General features: G+C 63.4%; 3 non-coding genes across 3 annotated transcripts; all 3 read left to right on the top strand.

Moving 5' to 3' along the window:
- The first annotated feature begins 8,366 nt into the window (after positions 1 to 8,366).
- On the top strand, positions 8,367 to 8,485 carry LOC125990822 (5S ribosomal RNA). The gene has a single exon (XR_007489107.1). It is a non-coding gene; the product is annotated as a 5S ribosomal RNA (ribosomal RNA).
- Positions 8,486 to 9,330: 845 nt separating this feature from the next.
- LOC125990827 (5S ribosomal RNA) lies at positions 9,331 to 9,449 on the top strand. Its single transcript, XR_007489111.1, has one exon. It is a non-coding gene; the product is annotated as a 5S ribosomal RNA (ribosomal RNA).
- A 619-nt stretch (positions 9,450 to 10,068) lies between these two features.
- Positions 10,069 to 10,187, top strand: LOC125990830 (5S ribosomal RNA). The gene has a single exon (XR_007489114.1). It is a non-coding gene; the product is annotated as a 5S ribosomal RNA (ribosomal RNA).
- Positions 10,188 to 15,360: the final 5,173 nt, after the last annotated feature.

The raw sequence follows: 15,360 nt of genomic DNA, 5'->3' as shown, positions 1-15,360 counted from the left end.
CGGGCGGGGTGCGCGATCTCGCCGGCCGCTGGAAGTCGAATGAGGCGCCGCGACCACCTCCGCGGTGCTTGTAAACCGCCGATCCGCTCGGCGGGGGCTATTTTCGGCCACTTGGCTCGTGCGCACGGCCTCCCGGATGTGCCGGGCGGGTGCGCGAGCTCGCCGGCCGCTGGAAGTCGAATGAGGCGCCGCGACCACCTCCGCGGTGCTTATAAACAGCCGATCCGCTCGGCGGGGGCTATTTTCGGCCACTTGGCTCGTGCGCACGGCCTCCCGGATGTGCCGGGCGGGTGCGCGAGCTCGCCGGCCGCTTGAAGTCGAATGAGGCGCCGCGACCACCTCCGCGGTGCTTATAAACCGCCGATCCGCTCGGCGGGGGCTATTTTCGGCCACTTGGCTCGTGCGCACGGCCTCCCGGATGTGCCGGGCGGGTGCGCGAGCTCGCCGGCCGCTGGAAGTCGAATGAGGCGCCGCGACCACCTCCGCGGTGCTTATAAACAGCCGATCCGCTCGGCGGGGGCTATTTTCGGCCACTTGGCTCGTGCGCACGGCCTCCCGGATGTGCCGGGCGGGTGCGCGAGCTCGCCGGCCGCTGGAAGTCGAATGAGGCGCCGCGACCACCTCCGCAGTGCTTATAAACAGCCGATCCGCTCGGCGGGGGCTATTTTCGGCCACTTGGCTCGTGCGCACGGCCTCCCGGATGTGCCGGGCGGGTGCGCGAGCTCGCCGGCCGCTGGAAGTCGAATGAGGCGCCGCGACCACCTCCGCGGTGCTTATAAACAGCCGATCCGCTCGGCGGGGGCTATTTTCGGCCACTTGGCTCGTGCGCACGGCCTCCCGGATGTGCCGGGCGGGTGCGCGAGCTCGCCGGCCGCTGGAAGTCGAATGAGGCGCCGCGACCACCTCCGCGGTGCTTATAAACAGCCGATCCGATCGGCGGGGGCTATTTTCGGCCACTTGGCTCGTGCGCACGGCCTCCCGGATGTGCCGGGCGGGTGCGCGAGCTCGCCGGCCGCTGGAAGTCGAATGAGGCGCCGCGACCACCTCCGCGGTGCTTATAAACAGCCGATCCGCTCGGCGGGGGCTATTTTCGGCCACTTGGCTCGTGCGCACGGCCTCCCGGATGTGCCGGGCGGGTGCGCGAGCTCGCCGGCCGCTGGAAGTCGAATGAGGCGCCGCGACCACCTCCGCGGTGCTTATAAACAGCCGATCCGCTCGGCGGGGGCTATTTTCGGCCACTTGGCTCGTGCGCACGGCCTCCCGGATGTGCCGGGCGGGTGCGCGAGCTCGCCGGCCGCTGGAAGTCGAATGAGGCGCCGCGACCACCTCCGCGGTGCTTATAAACAGCCGATCCGCTCGGCGGGGGCTATTTTCGGCCACTTGGCTCGTGCGCACGGCCTCCCGGATGTGCCGGGCGGGTGCGCGAGCTCACCGGCCGCTGGAAGTCGAATGAGGCGCCGCGACCACCTCCGCGGTGCTTATAAACAGCCGATCCGCTCGGCGGGGGCTATTTTCGGCCACTTGGCTCGTGCGCACGGCCTCCCGGATGTGCCGGGCGGGTGCGCGAGCTCGCCGGCCGCTGGAAGTCGAATGAGGCGCCGCGACCACCTCCGCGGTGCTTATAAACAGCCGATCCGCTCGGCGGGGGCTATTTTCGGCCACTTGGCTCGTGCGCACGGCCTCCCGGATGTGCCGGGCGGGTGCGCGAGCTCGCCGGCCGCTGGAAGTCGAATGAGGCGCCGCGACCACCTCCGCGGTGCTTATAAACAGCCGATCCGTTCGGCGGGGGCTATTTTCGGCCACTTGGCTCGTGCGCACGGCCTCCCGGATGTGCCGGGCGGGTGCGCGAGCTCGCCGGCCGCTGGAAGTCGAATGAGGCGCCGCGACCACCTCCGCGGTGCTTATAAACAGCCGATCCGCTCGGCGGGGGCTATTTTCGGCCACTTGGCTCGTGCGCACGGCCTCCCGGATGTGCCGGGCGGGTGCGCGAGCTCGCCGGCCGCTGGAAGTCGAATGAGGCGCCGCGACCACCTCCGCGGTGCTTATAAATAGCCGATCCGCTCGGCGGGGGCTATTTTCGGCCACTTGGCTAGTGCGCACGGCCTCCCGGATGTGCCGGGTGGGTGCGCGATCTCGCCGGCCGCTGGAAGTCGAATGAGGCGCCGCGACCACCTCCGCGGTGCTTGTAAACCGCCGATCCGCTCGGCGGGGGCTATTTTCGGCCACTTGGCTCGTGCGCACGGCCTCCCGGATGTGCCGGGCGGGTGCGCGAGCTCGCCGGCCGCTGGAAGTCGAATGAGGCGCCGCGACCACCTCCGCGGTGCTTATAAACAGCCGATCCGCTCGGCGGGGGCTATTTTCGGCCACTTGGCTCGTGCGCACGGCCTCCCGGATGTGCCGGGCGGGTGCGCGAGCTCGCCGGCCGCTGGAAGTCGAATGAGGCGCCGCGACCACCTCCGCGGTGCTTATAAACAGCCGATCCGCTCGGCGGGGGCTATTTTCGGCCACTTGGCTCGTGCGCACGGCCTCCCGGATGTGCCGGGCGGGTGCGCGAGCTCGCCGGCCGCTGGAAGTCGAATGAGGCGCCGCGACCACCTCCGCGGTGCTTATAAACAGCCGATCCGCTCGGCGGGGGCTATTTTCGGCCACTTGGCTCGTGCGCACGGCCTCCCGGATGTGCCGGGCGGGTGCGCGAGCTCGCCGGCCGCTGGAAGTCGAATGAGGCGCCGCGACCACCTCCGCGGTGCTTATAAACAGCCGATCCGCTCGGCGGGGGCTATTTTCGGCCACTTGGCTCGTGCGCACGGCCTCCCGGATGTGCCGGGCGGGTGCGCGAGCTCGCCGGCCGCTGGAAGTCGAATGAGGCGCCGCGACCACCTCCGCGGTGCTTATAAATAGCCGATCCGCTCGGCGGGGGCTATTTTCGGCCACTTGGCTCGTGCGCACGGCCTCCCGGATGTGCCGGGCGGGTGCGCGATCTCGCCGGCCGCTGGAAGTCGAATGAGGCGCCGCGACCACCTCCGCGGTGCTTGTAAACCGCCGATCCGCTCGGCGGGGGCTATTTTCGGCCACTTGGCTCGTGCGCACGGCCTCCCGGATGTGCCGGGCGGGGTGCGCGAGCTCGCCGGCCGCTGGAAGTCGAATGAGGCGCCGCGACCACCTCCGCGGTGCTTATAAACAGCCGATCCGCTCGGCGGGGGCTATTTTCGGCCACTTGGCTCGTGCGCACGGCCTCCCGGATGTGCCGGGCGGGTGCGCGAGCTCGCCGGCCGCTTGAAGTCGAATGAGGCGCCGCGACCACCTCCGCGGTGCTTATAAACCGCCGATCCGCTCGGCGGGGGCTATTTTCGGCCACTTGGCTCGTGCGCACGGCCTCCCGGATGTGCCGGGCGGGTGCGCGAGCTCGCCGGCCGCTGGAAGTCGAATGAGGCGCCGCGACCACCTCCGCGGTGCTTATAAACAGCCGATCCGCTCGGCGGGGGCTATTTTCGGCCACTTGGCTCGTGCGCACGGCCTCCCGGATGTGCCGGGCGGGTGCGCGAGCTCGCCGGCCGCTGGAAGTCGAATGAGGCGCCGCGACCACCTCCGCAGTGCTTATAAACAGCCGATCCGCTCGGCGGGGGCTATTTTCGGCCACTTGGCTCGTGCGCACGGCCTCCCGGATGTGCCGGGCGGGTGCGCGAGCTCGCCGGCCGCTGGAAGTCGAATGAGGCGCCGCGACCACCTCCGCGGTGCTTATAAACAGCCGATCCGCTCGGCGGGGGCTATTTTCGGCCACTTGGCTCGTGCGCACGGCCTCCCGGATGTGCCGGGCGGGTGCGCGAGCTCGCCGGCCGCTGGAAGTCGAATGAGGCGCCGCGACCACCTCCGCGGTGCTTATAAACAGCCGATCCGCTCGGCGGGGGCTATTTTCGGCCACTTGGCTCGTGCGCACGGCCTCCCGGATGTGCCGGGCGGGTGCGCGAGCTCGCCGGCCGCTTGAAGTCGAGTGAGGAGCCGCGACCACCTCCGCGGTGCTTATAAACAGCCGATCGGCTCGGCGGGGGCTATTTTCGGCCACTTGGCTCGTGCGCACGGCCTCCCGGATGTGCCGGGCGGGTGCGCGAGCTCGCCGGCCGCTGGAAGTCGAATGAGGCGCCGCGACCACCTCCGCGGTGCTTATAAACAGCCGATCCGCTCGGCGGGGGCTATTTTCGGCTACTTGGCTCGTCCGCACGGCCTCCCGGATGTGCCGGGCGGGTGCGCGAGCTCGCCGGCCGCTGGAAGTCGAATGAGGCGCCGCGACCACCTCCGCGGTGCTTATAAACCGCCGATCCGCTCGGCGGGGGCTATTTTCGGCCTCTTGGCTCGTGCGCACGGCCTCCCGGATGTGCCGGGCGGGTGCGCGAGCTCGCCGGCCGCTGGAAGTCGAATGAGGCGCCGCGACCACCTCCGCGGTGCTTATAAACCGCCGATCCGCTCGGCGGGGGCTATTTTCGGCCACTTGGCTCGTGCGCACGGCCTCCCGGATGTGCCGGGCGGGTTCGCGAGCTCGCCGGCCGCTGGAAGTCGAATGAGGCGCCGCGACCACCTCCGCGGTGCTTATAAACAGCCGATCCGCTCGGCGGGGGCTATTTTCGGCCACTTGGCTCGTGCGCACGGCCTCCCGGATGTGCCGGGCGGGTGCGCGAGCTCGCCGGCCGCTTGAAGTCGAATGAGGCGCCGCGACCACCTCCGCGGTGCTTATAAACAGCCGATCCGCTCGGCGGGGGCTATTTTCGGCCACTTGGCTCGTGCGCACGGCCTCCCGGATGTGCCGGGCGGGTGCGCGAGCTCGCCGGCCGCTGGAAGTCGAATGAGGCGCCGCGACCACCTCCGCGGTGCTTATAAACAGCCGATCCGCTCGGCGGGGGCTATTTTCGGCCACTTGGCTCGTGCGCACGGCCTCCCGGATGTGCCGGGCGGGTGCGCGAGCTCGCCGGCCGCTGGAAGTCGAATGAGGCGCCGCGACCACCTCCGCGGTGCTTATAAACAGCCGATCCGCTCGGCGGGGGCTATTTTCGGCCACTTGGCTCGTGCGCACGGCCTCCCGGATGTGCCGGGCGGGTGCGCGAGCTCGCCGGCCGCTGGAAGTCGAATGAGGCGCCGCGACCACCTCCGCGGTGCTTATAAACAGCCGATCCGCTCGGCGGGGGCTATTTTCGGCCACTTGGCTCGTGCGCACGGCCTCCCGGATGTGCCGGGCGGGTGCGCGAGCTCGCCGGCCGCTGGAAGTCGAATGAGGCGCCGCGACCACCTCCGCGGTGCTTATAAACAGCCGATCCGATCGGCGGGGGCTATTTTCGGCCACTTGGCTCGTGCGCACGGCCTCCCGGATGTGCCGGGCGGGTGCGCGAGCTCGCCGGCCGCTGGAAGTCGAATGAGGCGCCGCGACCACCTCCGCGGTGCTTATAAACAGCCGATCCGATCGGCGGGGGCTATTTTCGGCCACTTGGCTCGTGCGCACGGCCTCCCGGATGTGCCGGGCGGGTGCGCGAGCTCGCCGGCCGCTGGAAGTCGAATGAGGCGCCGCGACCACCTCCGCGGTGCTTATAAACAGCCGATCCGCTCGGCGGGGGCTATTTTCGGCCACTTGGCTCGTGCGCACGGCCTCCCGGATGTGCCGGGCGGGTGCGCGAGCTCGCCGGCCGCTTGAAGTCGAATGAGGCGCCGCGACCACCTCCGCGGTGCTTATAAACAGCCGATCCGCTCGGCGGGGGCTATTTTCGGCCACTTGGCTCGTGCGCACGGCCTCCCGGATGTGCCGGGCGGGTGCGCGAGCTCGCCGGCCGCTGGAAGTCGAATGAGGCGCCCCGACCACCTCCGCGGTGCTTATAAACAGCCGATCCGCTCGGCGGGGGCTATTTTCGGCCACTTGGCTCGTGCGCACGGCCTCCCGGATGTGCCGGGCGGGTGCGCGAGCTCGCCGGCCGCTGGAAGTCGAATGAGGCGCCGCGACCACCTCCGCGGTGCTTATAAACAGCCGATCCGCTCGGCGGGGGCTATTTTCGGCCACTTGGCTCGTGCGCACGGCCTCCCGGATGTGCCGGGCGGGTGCGCGAGCTCACCGGCCGCTGGAAGTCGAATGAGGCGCCGCGACCACCTCCGCGGTGCTTATAAACAGCCGATCCGCTCGGCGGGGGTTATTTTCGGCCACTTGGCTCGTGCGCACGGCCTCCCGGATGTGCCGGGCGGGTGCGCGAGCTCGCCGGCCGCTGGAAGTCGAATGAGGCGCCGCGACCACCTCCGCGGTGCTTATAAACAGCCGATCCGCTCGGCGGGGGCTATTTTCGGCCACTTGGCTCGTGCGCACGGCCTCCCGGATGTGCCGGGCGGGTGCGCGAGCTCGCCGGCCGCTGGAAGTCGAATGAGGCGCCGCGACCACCTCCGCGGTGCTTATAAACAGCCGATCCGTTCGGCGGGGGCTATTTTCGGCCACTTGGCTCGTGCGCACGGCCTCCCGGATGTGCCGGGCGGGTGCGCGAGCTCGCCGGCCGCTGGAAGTCGAATGAGGCGCCGCGACCACCTCCGCGGTGCTTATAAACAGCCGATCCGCTCGGCGGGGGCTATTTTCGGCCACTTGGCTCGTGCGCACGGCCTCCCGGATGTGCCGGGCGGGTGCGCGAGCTCGCCGGCCGCTGGAAGTCGAATGAGGCGCCGCGACCACCTCCGCGGTGCTTATAAATAGCCGATCCGCTCGGCGGGGGCTATTTTCGGCCACTTGGCTAGTGCGCACGGCCTCCCGGATGTGCCGGGTGGGTGCGCGATCTCGCCGGCCGCTGGAAGTCGAATGAGGCGCCGCGACCACCTCCGCGGTGCTTGTAAACCGCCGATCCGCTCGGCGGGGGCTATTTTCGGCCACTTGGCTCGTGCGCACGGCCTCCCGGATGTGCCGGGCGGGTGCGCGAGCTCGCCGGCCGCTGGAAGTCGAATGAGGCGCCGCGACCACCTCCGCGGTGCTTATAAACAGCCGATCCGCTCGGCGGGGGCTATTTTCGGCCACTTGGCTCGTGCGCACGGCCTCCCGGATGTGCCGGGCGGGTGCGCGAGCTCGCCGGCCGCTGGAAGTCGAATGAGGCGCCGCGACCACCTCCGCGGTGCTTATAAACAGCCGATCCGCTCGGCGGGGGCTATTTTCGGCCACTTGGCTCGTGCGCACGGCCTCCCGGATGTGCCGGGCGGGTGCGCGAGCTCGCCGGCCGCTGGAAGTCGAATGAGGCGCCGCGACCACCTCCGCGGTGCTTATAAACAGCCGATCCGCTCGGCGGGGGCTATTTTCGGCCACTTGGCTCGTGCGCACGGCCTCAAAGAACCGCAAAGAAGCGGTTCAGATCGTTCAGCAGACGGACGTCGCCCTCACAGCTCCTCGGCGCGGGCTTGTAGTCCGTGATGGTCTGAATGCCCCGCCAAAGGCTACGTGTGTCCTTGCTGTCCTTGAAGTGGGTGGAGAACTTGCACGAGAACGCCTTCTTCGCTTCTTTGATGCCTCGGGACAGGTCGGCCCTCGCTGTCCTCAAGCCAGCCTCATCCCCCGCTCTGAAAGCCTTGTCCCTGGCCCTCAACAGTCTGAGGACAGCCCCCGTCAGCCACGGCTTCCAGTTCGCGCGAGTGACGACGGATTTCGAGCAAGTCACATCATCGATGCACTTCGTGATGTAAGAGGTAACAGAGTCAGTATACTCCTCTATGTCCGTCCAATCGTTGTAGGTGGCTGCCTGCTTAAACAAGTCCCAGTCAGTGGTGTCGAAGCAGTCACGAAGTGCATCGGAGGCACCCTCTGGCCACACTCGAACCTGCCTCCGAATCGGCCTGGATGCCTTTACATTGAACATTGAAACTATAACACGAGTTTGAAAGCTATATTATGTGGTGACATCCACAGCATTGTAGTTCAATTTTTTACCGCTAGAGGGCAGACTATGTACAGTGAGCATGGCTCCCTGTGAACTCAAAGCAGCAGGCTTGACTTGTAAAAGAACCCAACACAACACTTCCATGAAGTGTTTTTAAACTTTTCAAGGCATTTATTTTGATTCAGCAAAATGCAGGTCGCAACGGCAAATTCGTGCTACCGCATAAAAAGCTGTCAATAACTTTTCATGATAGCCATGTTTCCAGAAAACACCAAAAGTCTTGGAAGAAAGCCTGTTTCGGCCCTGGTTGTAAAAAAAAACAAAAGGGAAGGGAGACCGTCCGGGAATACCAGGTGCTGAAAGCCTTTTTTTTTTTTCTTTCCCACGTCAATTGTGAAAGGAAACTTTTACCACAGCCATCAAGTCCCGCCGCTGCTTGGCATGGTTTCAGGGGCGATTGTGTCTATAAAATGAAAAATTCTGAGCGGTCTCACGGCTTACGGCCATACTACCCTGAGAGCGCCCGATCTCGTCCGATCTCGGAGGCTAAGCAGGGTCGGGCCTGGTTAGTACTTGGATGGGAGACCGCCTGGGAATACCAGTTACCGTAAGCTTTTTTTTTTTTTTTTTTTTTTTCTTATGTGCACTTCAATCGTTTAAGCCAAGAACTTTTTACAGCACCCATCACGAATGGCATTCGGAAACTGCAAGCCTAGTTTGAACTCCGACACTGAAACTACAACACGAGTTTAAAACCTACATTGTGTGGCGACAGCCATAGCATTGCAGTTCACGTTTTTACCGCTAGAGGACAGACTATGTACAGTGAATAAAGAGCATGGCTCCCTGTGAACTCAAAGCAGCAGTCTTTACTTGTAAAAGAACCCAGCACAACACATTGCGCTTCCATGTAGTGTTTTTACCTTTTTCATGACATTTATTTTGATACAGCCAAATGCAGGTTTTGTGCACTTCACTTTTCCGTTGGGCATTCGCGTAGAACCCTATTCCAGTTACGGCCAGATTCTTTCAGACTAGTGGTCCCCAACCTTTCTTGCGCCACGGACCAGCTACGCGTCAGAAATATTTTTGCGGACCTGCCTTTATATATATAAATAAACAATAAATCTATATAAATAAATACTACATTTATAATAAATATATATAAATACGATTAAATAAAATGATACGACTGGGATAAAAACAAATATAAACCACATAAAAATAAAAGTCACCATTACGTTGAATTATTGGGAGCACCGAGCTTGTTTCCCAGAAACGAGCCGGTCCCATCCAGGCGTAATCGGAGACAATGAAACCCGAAGTGGTTAAGGTTTGTCTTTTAATGCAGGATGCTTGGTCTCCATGTGCCGAAGCAGTTTTGAAGGCTTCATTGGCTCGCTCGCTAGTTTCAGGGGCGATTGTGTCTATAAAATGCAAAATGTGTGGTCACCTCACGGCTTACGGCCATACTACCCTGAGAACGCCCGATCTCGTCCGATCTCGGAAGCTAAGCAGGGTCGGGCCTGGTTAGTACTTGGATGGGAGACCGCCTGGGAATACCAGGTGCTGTAAGCTTTTTCTTTTTCTTATGTGCACTTCAATCGTTTAAGAAACTATTTTTTACAACACCCATCACGAATGGCATCCGGAAACAGCAAGCCTAATTTAAACTCCGACATTGAAACTATAACACGAGTTTGAAAGCTATATTATGTGGTGACATCCACAGCATTGTAGTTAAATGTTTTACCGCTAGAGAGCAGACTATGTACAGTGAGCATGGCTCCCTGTGAACTCAAAGCAGCAGGCTTGACTTGTAAAAGAACCGAACACAACACTTCCATGAAGTGTTTTTAAACTTTTCAAGGCATTTATTTTGATTCAGCAAAATGCAGGTCGCAACGGCAAATTCGTGCTACCGCATAAAAAGCTGTCAATAACTTTTCATGATAGCCATGTTTCCAGAAAACACCAAAAGCCTTGGAAGAAAGCCTGTTTCGGCCCTGGTTGTAAAAAAAACAAAAAAAACAACCGTCCGGGAATACCAGGTGCTGAAAGCCTTTTTTTTTTTTTTTTTTTTCCCACGTCAATTGTGAAAGGAAACTTTTACCACAGCCATCAAGTCCCGCCGCTGCTTGGCATGGTTTCAGGGGCGATTGTGTCTATAAAATGAAAAATTCTGAGCGGTCTCACGGCTTACGGCCATACTACCCTGAGAGCGCCCGATCTCGTCCGATCTCGGAGGCTAAGCAGGGTCGGGCCTGGTTAGTACTTGGATGGGAGACCGCCTGGGAATACCAGTTACCGTAAGCTTTTTTTTTTTTTTTTCTTATGTGCACTTCAATCGTTTAAGCCAAGAACTTTTTACAGCACCCATCACGAATGGCATTCGGAAACTGCAAGCCTAGTTTGAACTCCGACACTGAAACTACAACACGAGTTTAAAACCTACATTGTGTGGCGACAGCCATAGCATTGCAGTTCACGTTTTTACCGCTAGAGGAAAGACTATGTACAGTGAATATAGAGCATGGCTCCCTGTGAACTCAAAGCAGCAGTCTTTACTTGTAAAAGAACCCAGCACAACACATTGCGCTTCCATGTAGTGTTTTTACCTTTTTCATGACATTTATTTTGATACAGCCAAATGCAGGTTTTGTGCACTTCACTTTTCCGTTGGGCATTCGCGTAGAACCCTATTCCAGTTACGGCCAGATTCTTTTAGACTAGTGGTCCCCAACCTTTCTTGCGCCACGGACCGGCTACGCGTCAGAAATATTTTTGCGGACCTGCCTTTATATATATAAATAAACAATAAATCTATATAAATAAATACTACATTTATAATAAATATATATACCGTATTTGCCGGTGTATTGGTCGACCTTTTTCGATACAAAATCGACCGAAAAAAATCGACTTCGACTTTTACACCGAGTCATAAAATTTAACTTCGTATTCATCGCTTCAAATGTGATGGTAACCAAGGCCGTTTCTCATGCATCTCATTGTGCGTTGCACTTAGAAAATTTGAACCGGGCGGCGTGCGCGAGTGCGCGGCCCGCTGGAAGTCGAATGAGGCGCCGCGACCACCTCCGCGGTGCTTATAAACAGCCGATCCGCTCGGCGGGGGCTATTTTCGGCCACTTGGCTCGTGCGCACGGCCTCCCGGATGTGCCGGGCGGGTGCGCGAGCTCGCCGGCCGCTGGAAGTCGAATGAGGCGCCGCGACCACCTCCGCGGTGCTTATAAACAGCCGATCCGCTCGGCGGGGGCTATTTTCGGCCACTTGGCTCGTGCGCACGGCCTCCCGGATGTGCCGGGCGGGTGCGCGAGCTCGCCGGCCGCTGGAAGTCGAATGAGGCGCCGCGACCACCTCCGCGGTGCTTATAAACCGCCGATCCGCTCGGCGGGGGCTATTTTCGGCCTCTTGGCTCGTGCGCACGGCCTCCCGGATGTGCCGGGCGGGTGCGCGAGCTCGCCGGCCGCTGGAAGTCGAATGAGGCGCCGCGACCACCTCCGCGGTGCTTATAAACCGCCGATCCGCTCGGCGGGGGCTATTTTCGGCCACTTGGCTCGTGCGCACGGCCTCCCGGATGTGCCGGGCGGGTTCGCGAGCTCGCCGGCCGCTGGAAGTCGAATGAGGCGCCGCGACCACCTCCGCGGTGCTTATAAACAGCCGATCCGCTCGGCGGGGGCTATTTTCGGCCACTTGGCTCGTGCGCACGGCCTCCCGGATGTGCCGGGCGGGTGCGCGAGCTCGCCGGCCGCTTGAAGTCGAATGAGGCGCCGCGACCACCTCCGCGGTGCTTATAAACAGCCGATCCGCTCGGCGGGGGCTATTTTCGGCCACTTGGCTCGTGCGCACGGCCTCCCGGATGTGCCGGGCGGGTGCGCGAGCTCGCCGGCCGCTGGAAGTCGAATGAGGCGCCGCGACCACCTCCGCGGTGCTTATAAACAGCCGATCCGCTCGGCGGGGGCTATTTTCGGCCACTTGGCTCGTGCGCACGGCCTCCCGGATGTGCCGGGCGGGTGCGCGAGCTCGCCGGCCGCTGGAAGTCGAATGAGGCGCCGCGACCACCTCCGCGGTGCTTATAAACCGCCGATCCGCTCGGCGGGGGCTATTTTCGGCCTCTTGGCTCGTGCGCACGGCCTCCCGGATGTGCCGGGCGGGTGCGCGAGCTCGCCGGCCGCTGGAAGTCGAATGAGGCGCCGCGACCACCTCCGCGGTGCTTATAAACCGCCGATCCGCTCGGCGGGGGCTATTTTCGGCCACTTGGCTCGTGCGCACGGCCTCCCGGATGTGCCGGGCGGGTTCGCGAGCTCGCCGGCCGCTGGAAGTCGAATGAGGCGCCGCGACCACCTCCGCGGTGCTTATAAACAGCCGATCCGCTCGGCGGGGGCTATTTTCGGCCACTTGGCTCGTGCGCACGGCCTCCCGGATGTGCCGGGCGGGTGCGCGAGCTCGCCGGCCGCTTGAAGTCGAATGAGGCGCCGCGACCACCTCCGCGGTGCTTATAAACAGCCGATCCGCTCGGCGGGGGCTATTTTCGGCCACTTGGCTCGTGCGCACGGCCTCCCGGATGTGCCGGGCGGGTGCGCGAGCTCGCCGGCCGCTGGAAGTCGAATGAGGCGCCGCGACCACCTCCGCGGTGCTTATAAACAGCCGATCCGCTCGGCGGGGACTATTTTCGGCCACTTGGCTCGTGCGCACGGCCTCCCGGATGTGCCGGGCGAATGCGCGAGCTCGCCGGCCGCTGGAAGTCGAATGAGGCGCCGCGACCACCTCCGCGGTGCCTATAAACAGCCGATCCGCTCGGCGGGGGCTATTTTCGGCCACTTGGCTCGTGCGCACGCCCTCCCGGATGTGCCGGGCGGGTGCGCGAGCTCGCCGGCCGCTGGAAGTCGAATGAGGCGCCGCGACCACCTCCGCGGTGCTTATAAACAGCCGATCCGCTCGGCGGGGGCTATTTTCGGCCACTTGGCTCGTGCGCACGGCCTCCCGGATGTGCCGGGCGGGTGCGCGAGCTCGCCGGCCGCTGGAAGTCGAATGAGGCGCCGCGACCACCTCCGCGGTGCTTATAAACAGCCGATCCGCTCGGCGGGGGCTATTTTCGGCCACTTGGCTCGTGCGCACGGCCTCCCGGATGTGCCGGGCGGGTGCGCGAGCTCGCCGGCCGCTGGAAGTCGAATGAGGCGCCGCGACCACCTCCGCGGTGCTTATAAACAGCCGATCCGCTCGGCGGGGGCTATTTTCGGCCTCTTGGCTCGTGCGCACGGCCTCCCGGATGTGCCGGGCGGGTGCGCGAGCTCGCCGGCCGCTGGAAGTCGAATGAGGCGCCGCGACCACCTCCGCGGTGCTTATAAACAGCCGATCCGCTCGGCGGGGGCTATTTTCGGCCTCTTGGCTCGTGCGCACGGCCTCCCGGATGTGCCGGGCGGGTGCGCGAGCTCGCCGGCCGCTGGAAGTCGAATGAGGCGCCGCGACCACCTCCGCGGTGCTTATAAACCGCCGATCCGCTCGGCGGGGGCTATTTTCGGCCACTTGGCTCGTGCGCACGGCCTCCCGGATGTGCCGGGCGGGTTCGCGAGCTCGCCGGCCGCTGGAAGTCGAATGAGGCGCCGCGACCACCTCCGCGGTGCTTATAAACAGCCGATCCGCTCGGCGGGGGCTATTTTCGGCCACTTGGCTCGTGCGCACGGCCTCCCGGATGTGCCGGGCGGGTGCGCGAGCTCGCCGGCCGCTTGAAGTCGAATGAGGCGCCGCGACCACCTCCGCGGTGCTTATAAACAGCCGATCCGCTCGGCGGGGGCTATTTTCGGCCACTTGGCTCGTGCGCACGGCCTCCCGGATGTGCCGGGCGGGTGCGCGAGCTCGCCGGCCGCTTGAAGTCGAATGAGGCGCCGCGACCACCTCCGCGGTGCTTATAAACAGCCGATCCGCTCGGCGGGGGCTATTTTCGGCCACTTGGCTCGTGCGCACGGCCTCCCGGATGTGCCGGGCGGGTGCGCGAGCTCGCCGGCCGCTGGAAGTCGAATGAGGCGCCGCGACCACCTCCGCGGTGCTTATAAACAGCCGATCCGCTCGGCGGGGGCTATTTTCGGCCACTTGGCTCGTGCGCACGGCCTCCCGGATGTGCCGGGCGGGTGCGCGAGCTCGCCGGCCGCTGGAAGTCGAATGAGGCGCCGCGACCACCTCCGCGGTGCTTATAAACAGCCGATCCGCTCGGCGGGGGCTATTTTCGGCCACTTGGCTCGTGCGCACGGCCTCCCGGATGTGCCGGGCGGGTGCGCGAGCTCGCCGGCCGCTGGAAGTCGAATGAGGCGCCGCGACCACCTCCGCGGTGCTTATAAACAGCCGATCCGCTCGGCGGGGGCTATTTTCGGCCACTTGGCTCGTGCGCACGGCCTCCCGGATGTGCCGGGCGGGTGCGCGAGCTCGCCGGCCGCTGGAAGTCGAATGAGGCGCCGCGACCACCTCCGCGGTGCTTATAAACAGCCGATCCCCTCGGCGGGGGCTATTTTCGGCCACTTGGCTCGTGCGCACGGCCTCCCGGATGTGCCGGGCGGGTGCGCGAGCTCGCCGGCCGCTGGAAGTCGAATGAGGCGCCGCGACCACCTCCGCGGTGCTTATAAACAGCCGATCCGCTCGGCGGGGGCTATTTTCGGCCACTTGGCTCGTGCGCACGGCCTCCCGGATGTGCCGGGCGGGTGCGCGAGCTCGCCGGCCGCTGGAAGTCGAATGAGGCGCCGCGACCACCTCCGCGGTGCTTATAAACAGCCGATCCGCTCGGCGGGGACTATTTTCGGCCACTTGGCTCGTGCGCACGGCCTCCCGGATGTGCCGGGCGGGTGCGCGAGCTCGCCGGCCGCTGGAAGTCGAATGAGGCGCCGCGACCACCTCCGCGGTGCTTATAAACAGCCGATCCGCTCGGCGGGGGCTATTTTCGGCCACTTGGCTCGTGCGCACGGCCTCCCGGATGTGCCGGGCGGGTGCGCGAGCTCGCCGGCCGCTGGAAGTCGAATGAGGCGCCGCGACCACCTCCGCGGTGCTTATAAAGTGCCGATCCGCTCGGCTTGGAGCTATTTCCGGCCTCCCGTTGGTGCTGGGCGGCGTGCGCGAGCTCGCCGGCCGCGATCTCCTCCGCGGTGCTTATAAACAGCCGCATGCGCACGGCCTCCCGGAATTTGAACACATTTCGTCAATAAGTTTCGCATATTGAATTTTGAAGTTTAATATAATGCAACAATTGAGCTCGACTTATACAAAGGATATATCATAAAATCGTAAATTTCCGTCGAATTTTAGGGGGTCGACTTATACACCGAGTCGACCTGTACACCGGCAAATACGGTAAATACGATTAAATAAAATGATACGACTGGCATAAAAACAAATATAAACCACATAAAAATAAAAGTCACCATTACGTTGAATTATTGGGAGCACCGAGCTTGTTTCTCAGAAACGAGCCGGTCCCATCCAG

The sequence above is a fragment of the Syngnathus scovelli genome, unplaced genomic scaffold (genome assembly GCF_024217435.2).
Source record: "Syngnathus scovelli strain Florida unplaced genomic scaffold, RoL_Ssco_1.2 HiC_scaffold_206, whole genome shotgun sequence".
In the NCBI taxonomy this organism is placed as follows: domain Eukaryota; kingdom Metazoa; phylum Chordata; class Actinopteri; order Syngnathiformes; family Syngnathidae; genus Syngnathus; species Syngnathus scovelli.
Note: the sequence above shows the minus strand (reverse complement) of the source record. Positions and strands in the feature narration are given on the sequence as shown.